This window comes from Salmo salar, chromosome ssa18 (genome assembly GCF_905237065.1).
Source record: "Salmo salar chromosome ssa18, Ssal_v3.1, whole genome shotgun sequence".
In the NCBI taxonomy this organism is placed as follows: domain Eukaryota; kingdom Metazoa; phylum Chordata; class Actinopteri; order Salmoniformes; family Salmonidae; genus Salmo; species Salmo salar.
The window spans coordinates 29,107,369-29,116,377 of record NC_059459.1 but is presented as its reverse complement, the minus strand read 5'-3'; the positions used below and the strand labels follow the sequence as shown (position 1 = coordinate 29,116,377).

The 9,009-nt window shown below is 38.8% G+C and overlaps 1 pseudogene; it reads left to right on the top strand.

The window, feature by feature from the left end:
* The first annotated feature begins 2,258 nt into the window (after window positions 1-2,258).
* On the top strand, window positions 2,259-8,611 carry LOC106577226 (solute carrier family 22 member 7-like; annotated as a pseudogene).
* Window positions 8,612-9,009: the final 398 nt, after the last annotated feature.

Below are 9,009 nucleotides of genomic sequence, written 5' to 3'. Positions count from 1 at the left end.
AGCCTGGCTGACACAACTCACATGGTACACAGCGAGAGAGAGCTGTGACACTGGTCCGGACAGGTGCCTGTTGTAAATGCAGTAGTCTTACATAAATGGGCTGAGCTTGGATTGGTTCTCAAATGTTTGTTTCCTGGACCAGAACCAATCAGTAAAAAAGCACAGCCCCCTATCATTATCGCCATATGCCTACATCAAGGAGCCAAGACTGACATCAGGAAGACTTAAGAGTTTGGTATTAGCCTGACTACCTCTCACTAACAGAAACAGCCATTACATTCTATTGACTAGTAACAGTCACTACAATACATTAGCTAATTTGTATGTTGCAAATAAAATCTCATACAATAGGAATTCAGCAGCCTATTTAGTTGGTGTGGGGCAGAAACAGTTGAGATGGAGTCAGAGGTTAAGGTGCTAAAACAGGTGACATTTATTTTACAGGGCAGGTGATAAAGACAAGATCCAGAAGTTGCATTTACAGTTGACAGAAAATAGTTGGCAATAGAATAAACTTACTAGCCCAATCGCAATATATAACCATGACTGGAGGACTAAAGCAAAACACCTCAAACAGGCCCATAAACACATCCGAGTAGGCCTATAGGGTTAAGTTTAGGGTTAGTGGATCGTAGAAATGTTGAGTTAATTGATCTGAGCATCTACAAACGTATTTGGGACTGCGGAGTCCGCACCTTTGGTGTGGGGGGGGGGGGGGTACTGTCACATCCTGACCATAGAGAACCCTCGGGGTTCTCTATGGTGTTTTAGGTCAGGGCGTGACTAGGGGGTGTTCTAGTCTTTAATTTCTATGTTGGTGTGAGTATGGTTCCCAATTGGAGGCAGTTGACGATCGATGCCTCTAATTGGGGATCATACTTAGTGTGGTCCTTTTCCCACCTGCGTTGTGGGATATTGTTTTTGTTTAGGGCCATGTGCGCAACGAACGGCACGTTCGTTTATTTATTTTTTGCTTTGAAGTTTCACAAAAATAAATATGTGGAACTCTAGGCACGCTGCGCTTTGGTCCACTAATTATAACGAACGTGACACTAAGACAAAAGGTGTCCACACATTTGAGTAAATAGAAAAGGCAATGGTAACACTTCAAAAACATTGAAATAAATGTTCACACCAAAAAAATGGCTCAAGTTCTGTCACCCTTAGCACAACAACTTCCTCCAAGCATTTAGTTGTCCATAAGTTCCATATTGACTGCTCAATAGTTTGACCGGTTGTGCTTCACTCCCTCCTCACCTGTGTGCTGAAGCTACTCCAAGGCTAGGGCCCATGGAGGCCTCCATACTGTGTTGCCCACCCACATCTCTAGACCACACCCATAGACCACACCAGCAGGTCCATTTATCTGCAAGGTGTCCTATCTTGGCCATGCTTCCTGAATACCAACCGCTCACTGGGAGTGGGACACCTCGTCAGTTGTCCCGCCAGATACGAGGCTTTCAACCGGGCAGTCTCCTCTGGTGCCACCATCTCCAGCTACTAAATAGCATGGTTTGCACACACCAGCACAGCATCCACCCATAGGGCACATGTGTATTTTAAGAGTCCACCTCAGGAAGTATGCACAAGGGGGGAGGGAGCAGCCAGTTCTCCAGACCTGCAACCACATCAGAAACCTGGAGGAAGACGTCAACTCACAACAGAATGAAAAGGGTAGTGAAGGGACATACAAATCATTAACACTGCTTGAAGCCATTCCATGTTATCCACTCAATGCCCAAATCCTACCGACAACACCAAAATGCCACACCTTGAAGGGGCTGTGACTGGACAGTTCAGTAGCATAAATCCTACTACACTTCGGTTTAGACCACGGGAAACAGGCGTACATCTTCTAAAGGCATCCACCATGCCTCCAGACTGAATTAACTTCCTGTGAGCAGCCACACAACAAATAATGGTAACAAGGGTTATAAACAGAGCCAATCACATTGCTCCATGAATCAATCATTTAGGATCACTCAATTAGGGCAAAAGCATGCAGAGTAATTAAAGGCATTCGTCACACCTGTAACACTTGCTTAAACGTACAATAAGATGAACATATGAATAACATCACATTTAATATAGCATCCCATTTACTGGGACCAAGCTTTTGCTTTATCAGCTTGTACTGTATCTCTGCATATGATCAATGAGTAATGGTTAACACAATGCTTGTAAATGTTGGTGCATGTGTCCTATCTGACTCTCCAACTTTTGTACAACACACATAATGAATGATCAACTGTAAGAAGAGCAGAGGACTAGAGGATTGTCTCTGCAGACAGCATTAGCGGTGGTTGTTGTTACCTTTTTTAGAGGAGTTCTGGCAACTCCGAAGTGGTTTTCAAAATGAAATTCGACAATGTACTCTCAGAAATCAATGGACTTGGGAAATTCCAAATAATGATTGTCCTGATTTAAGCTTCTCTCGCATGACCCTGCCGTGTCACTTCTTACTGAACAACTTCATAGCGGCCGTGCCCTCTCACAACTTTGTCCTCAGCACTCTGGATGCTGGCGGCGTCGTTGGGAATCTGACTCAGGAGCAGACTGACTGTCAGTGTTCCAGTACAGGAAGATGGGACTCCAAGATCCTGTAAGATGTTCCCAGAGTCACTGTTCCACCTCCTGTCCAACTCCAATGACAGTGACCAGTCCCCCTACAGTACAGTCCCCTGTCAGAATGGATGGGCATATGACAACCTTACCTTCATGTCCACTCTGGCTACAGAGGTAAGTCTCACTTACGGCTCTTTTGCTTTAAAGATGGAACATTTTGATCACTTTGTAGCTGTTCTGTTGTACCCAAGAGACCAGTGACACCAGTGTTATTGTTATGATCTCTTTAAAGTGGGACCTTGTTTGCGATAGAAAAGAGATGAACAAAGCGACTGCCAGCAGTTTCTTCATTGGAGTAATGTGTAGGGCTCCTTTATTCGGTTTCTTCAGTGACAGGTATGCACTATACAGAACCCTTACTACTTCACACAAACTCACATATACTAACACTACTGATCCAAAACACACGTTTCCTGTGGAAAATAGCTGCAAGCTTTAAACCATTGGTGTTCAGGTCCTGTGTGGCTCAGTTGATAGAGCATGGCACTTTCAATGCCAGGGTTCTGGGTACGATTCCCACGAGGGACCAGTATGAAAATGTATGCATTCTACTGTAAGTCGCTCTGGATAAGAGTATCTGTTAAATGTACAAATTTTAATTTTCATGCAGAAATGAAATACTCTGATCACTTCTAAAAGTATGTTTAATAGCATGTTGTTGTCTTTCACTTAGCTGCATTGTGTATAGAATTATGGCAACATTTTATGTTATGGTATACTGATTATAATGATACCGGGGTTTATAAGTAGTTTACAATGGTTAGTTAAATAATAATGATTTGTTTATATACATTATATATACTGTACCAGTCAAAAGTTTGGACACCTACTCATTCCAGGGTTTTTCTTTATATCAAAACTATGAAATAACACATATGGAATCATGTAGTAACCAAAACAAAAAAGTGTTACATGTAGCCACCCTTTGCCTTGATGACAGCTTTGCACACTCTAGGCATTCTCTCAACCAGCTTCATGAGGTAATCACCTGGAATGCATTTCAATTAATAGGTGTGCCTTGTTAAAAGTTAATTTGTGGAATTTCTTTCCTTCTTAATGTGTTTGAGTCAATCAGTTGTGTTGTGACAAGGTAGGGTTGGTATACAGAAGATAGCCCAATTTGGCAAAAGACCAAGTCCATATTATGGCAAGAACAGCTCAAATAAGCAAAGAGAAACAACAGTCCATCATTACTTTAAGACGTGAATGTCAGTCAATGTGGAAAATTTCAAGAACGTTGAAAGTTTCTTCAATTGCAGTCACAAAAACCATCAAGTGCTGTGATGAAACTGGCTCTCGTGAGGACCACGGCTCTCGTGAGGACCGCCACAGGAAAGGAAGACCCAGAGTTACCTCTGCTGCAGAGAATAAGTTCATTAGAGTTAACTGCACCTCAGATTGCAGCCCAAATAAATAACAGACACATCTCAACATCAACTGTTCAGAGGAGACTGCGTGAATCAGGTTTTCATGGTCGAATTGCTGCAAAGAAACCACTACCAAAGGACACCAATATTAAGAAGAGACTTGCTTGGGCCAAGAAACACCAGCAATGGACATTAGAATGGTGGAAATCTGTCCTTTGGCTAATGAGTCCAAATTTGAGATTTTTGGTTCCAACCACCGTGTCTTTATGAGAAGCAGAGTAGGTGAACGGATGATCTCTGCATGTGTGGTTCCCACCGTGAAGCATGGAGGAGGAGGTGTGATGGTGTGGCGGTGCTTTGCAGGTGACACAGTCTGTGATTTATTTAGAATTCTAGGCACACTTAACCAGCATGGCTACCACAGCATTCTGCAGCGATATGCCATCCCATCTGGTTTCCGCTTAGTGGGACGATAATTTGTTTTGCAACAGGACAATGACCCAACACACCTCCAGGCTGCGTAAGGGCTATTTGACCAAGATGGAGAGTGATGGAGTGTTACATCAGATGACCTGACCTCCACAATCACCCGACCTCAACCCAATTGAGATGGTTTGGGATGAGATGGACCACAGAGTGAAGGAAAAGCAGCCAACAAGTGTTCAGCATATGTGGGAACTCCTTCAAGACTGTTGGAAAAGCCTTCTTCATGAAGCTGGTTGAGAAAATGCCAAGAGTGTGCAAAGCTGTCATCAGGCAAAGGGGGGCTACTTTGAAAAATCTAAAATCTAAAATATATTTGATTTTTTAAACTGTTTTTTGGTTACAACACGATTCCATATGTGTTATTTCATAGTTCTGATGTCTTCACTATTATTCTACAATGTAGAAAATAGTAAAACTAACAAAAAACCCTTGAATGAGTAGCTGTGTCCAAACTTTTGATTGGTACAGTATATGCATATATTAGATATGTAAAAACACTTAAAGTGTGCCGGTATAATGCTTTATAACTTGTTATAATCACGTATGAGCCTGTAAAATGTCTTATTGTTCTCTGATACGATTTGGCCAGTGGGAAACGCTGATGGTGGCATGCGTACCTGTCAAATATGGTGCTTGCCTTAAACAATGCCTTCTCTACCTCCTATATCATGTTTTGTCTCATGAAATTCTTCACTGGAGGGACATTCTCTGGAATAAGCATAATCTCCATTGTACTCAGTGAGTTAGTGACTGATTGTACTTTGTTTTCTATAGTGTTATACATATTAAAATGTTATACTATATATTATTATAGTATCCCTCGAAAAACAGGCTTTAAACCGCAAGGGAATTGATCTTGGTTAAATTAGGGGTTAAATGAAATAGTTTAAAGTTTTAATGTCGCATGCACAAGTACAATGAAATGCCTTTCTTGCTAACTCAAAACCCAACAATGCAATAATCAGTAACAATGTATTACTAGAAAAAACACACAATAAATAATACAATAAAGTAAGTAAGTAAGTTAGCTTACTATATACAGGAAATATTTAAAAAGTTAGTTCCAATACACTGGGATTTCATACATTATTCATATAAAAAGGTTGATAGCTGATTTAGTGATATATTGCATGACTCTGTGATCTGTTATGTTAATTAATGCTGAAGCTTCTTGGAATATTCAGCTTGTTCTTTCTTCTATTCAGCGTGTTCTTTGTTCTATTCAGCGTGTTCTTTGTTCTATTCAGCTTGTTCTTTCTTCTATTCAGCGTGTTCTTTGTTCTATTCAGCTTGTTCTTTGTTCTATTCAGCGTGTTCTTTGTTCTATTCAGCTTGTTCTTTGTTCTATTCAACGTGTTCTTTGTTCTATTCAGCTTGTTCTTTGTTCTATTCAGCTTGTTCTTTCTTCTATTCAGCGTGTTCTTTGTTCTATTCAACTTGTTCTTTGTTCTATTCACCTTGTTCTATTCAGCGTGTTCTTTGTTCTATTCAGCATGTTATTTGTTCTATTCAGCGTGTTCTTTGTTCTATTCAGCATGTTATTTGTTCTATTCAGCTGGTTCTATCCAGCTTGTTCTATTCATCTTGTTCTTTGTTCTATTCAGCTTGTTCTTTGTTCTATTCAGCTTGCTCTTTGTTCTATTCAGCTTGTTCTTTGTTCTATTCAGCTTGTTCTTTGTTCTATTCAGCTTGTTCTTTGATCTATTCAGCTTGTTCTTTGTTCTATTCAGTTTGTTCTTTGATCTATTCAACTTGTTCTTTGATCTATTCAGCTTGTTCTTTTTTCTATTCAACTTGTTCTTTGATCTATTCAGCTTGTTCTTTGTTCTATTCAGTTTGTTCTTTGATCTATTCAACTTGTTCTTTGTTCTATTCAGCTTGTTCTTTTTTCTATTCAACTTGTTCTTTGTTCTATTCAGCTTGTTCTTTGTTCTATTCAGCTTGCTCTCTGTTCTATTCAGCTTGCTCTTTGTTCTATTCAACTTGTTCTATTCATCTTGTTCTTTGATCTATTCAGCTTGTTCTTTGTTCTATTCAGCTTGCTCTTTGTTCTATTCAACTTGTTCTATTCATCTTGTTCTTTGATCTATTCAGCTTGTTCTTTGTTCTATTCAGCTTGTTCTTTGTTCTCTTCAGCTTGCTCTCTGTTCTATTCAGCTTGCTCTTTGTTCTATTCAGATTGTTCAATTCATCTTGCTCTTTGTTCTATTCAGCTTGTTCTTTGTTCTATTCAGCGTGTTCTTTGTTCTATTCAGCTTGTTCTTTGATCTATTCAGCTGGTTCTATTCAGATTGCTCTTTGTTCTATTCAGCTTGTTCTTTGATCTATTCAACATGTTCTTTGTTCTATTCAGCTGGTTCTATTCAGATTGCTCTTTGTTCTATTCAGCATGTTATTTGTTCTATTCAGCTGATTCTATTCAGCTTGTTCTCTTCAGCTTGTTCTATTCAGCTTGCTCTTTGTTCTATTCAGCTTGTTCTATTCAGATTGCTCTTTGTTCTATTCAGCTTGCTCTTTGTTCTATTCAGCTGATTCTATTCAGCTTGTTCTCTTCAGCTTGTTCTATTCAGCTTGCTCTTTGTTCTATTCAGCTTGTTCTATTCAGATTGCTCTTTGTTCTATTCAGCTTGTTCTTTGATCTATTCAACATGTTCTTTGTTCTATTCAGCTGGTTCTATTCAGATTGCTCTTTGTTCTATTCAGCATGTTATTTGTTCTATTCAGCTGGTTCTATTCAGCTTGTTCTATTCAGCTTGCTCTTTGTTCTATTCATCTTGTTCTTTGTTCTATTCAGCTTGCTCTTTGTTCTATTCAGCTTGTTCTTTGTTCTATTCAGCTTGTTCTTTGTTCTATTCAGCTGGTTCTATTCAGATTGCTCTTTGTTCTATTCAGCTTGCTCTTTGTTCTATTCAGCTTGTTCTTTGTTCTATTCAGCTGGTTCTTTTCAGCTTGTTCTATTCATCTTGTTCTTTGTTCTATTCAGCTTGTTCTTTGTTCTATTCAGCTGGTTCTATTCAGATTGCTCTTTGATCTATTCAGATTGCTCTTTGTTCTATTCAGCTTGCTCTTTGTTCTATTCAGCTTGTTCATTGTTCTATTCAGCTTGTTCTTTGATCTATTCAACATTTTCTTTGTTCTATTCAGCTGGTTCTATTCAGATTGCTCTTTGTTCTATTCAGCATGTTATTTGTTCTATTCAGCTGGTTCTATTCAGCTTGTTCTATTCAGCTTGCTCTTTGTTCTATTCATCTTGTTCTTTGTTCTATTCAGCTTGTTCTTTGTTCTATTCAGCTTGCTCTTTGTTCTATTCAGCTTGTTCTTTGTTCTATTCAGCTTGTTCTTTAATCTATTCAGCTTGTTCTATTCAGATTGCTCTTTGTTCTATTCAGCTTGCTCTTTGTTCTATTCAACTTGTTCTATTCAGCTTGCTCTTTGTTCTATTCAGCTTGTTCTTTGTTCTATTCAGCTTGTTCTATTCAGCTTGCTCTTTGATCTATTCAGCTTGTTCTTTGTTCTATTCAGCTTGCTCTTTGTTCTATTCAGCTTGTTCTATTCAGCTTGTTCTTTGTTCTATTCATCTTGTTCTTTGATCTATTCAGCTTGTTCTTTGTTCTATTCAGCTTGCTCTTTGTTCTATTCAGCTTGTTCTTTGATCTATTCAGCTTGTTCTTTGTTCTATTCAGCTTGCTCTTTGTTCTATTCAGGTTGTTCTTTGATCTATTCAGCTTGTTCTTTGATCTATTCATATTGTTCTTTGTTCTATTCAGCGTGTTCTTTGTTCTATTCAGCTTGTTCTTTGATCTATTCAGCTGGTTCTATTCAGATTGCTCTTTGTTCTATTCAGCTTGTTCTTTGATCTATTCAACATGTTCTTTGTTCTATTCAGCTTGTTCTTTGATCTATTCAACATGTTCTTTGTTCTATTCAGATTGCTCTTTGTTCTATTCAGCATGTTATTTGTTCTATTCAGCTGATTCTATTCAGCTTGTTCTTCGCTTGTTCTATTCAGCTTGCTCTTTGTTCTATTCAGCTTGTTCTATTCAGCTTGCTCTTTGTTCTATTCAGCTTGTTCTTTGATCTATTCAACTTGTTCTTTGTTCTATTCAGCTGGTTCTATTCAGATTGCTCTTTGATCTATTCATCTTGTTCTTTGTTCTATTCAGCTTGTTCTTTGTTCTATTCAGCTTGCTCTTTGTTCTATTCAGCTTGCTCTTTGTTCTATTCAGCTTGTTCTTTGTTCTATTCAGCTTGCTCTTTGTTCTATTCAGCGTGTTCTTTGTTCTATTCAGCTTGTTCTTTGTTCTATTCAGCTTGCTCTTTGTTCTATTCAGCTTGCTCTTTGTTCTATTCAGCTTGCTCTTTGTTCTATTCAGCTTGTTCTTTGTTCTATTCAGCTTGTTCTTTGTTCTATTCAGCTTGCTCTTTGTTCTATTCAGCTTGCTCTTTGTTCTATTCAGCTTGTTCTTTGTTCTATTCAGCTTGTTCTTTGTTCTATTCAGCTTGCTCTTTGTTCTATTCAGCTTGCTCTTTG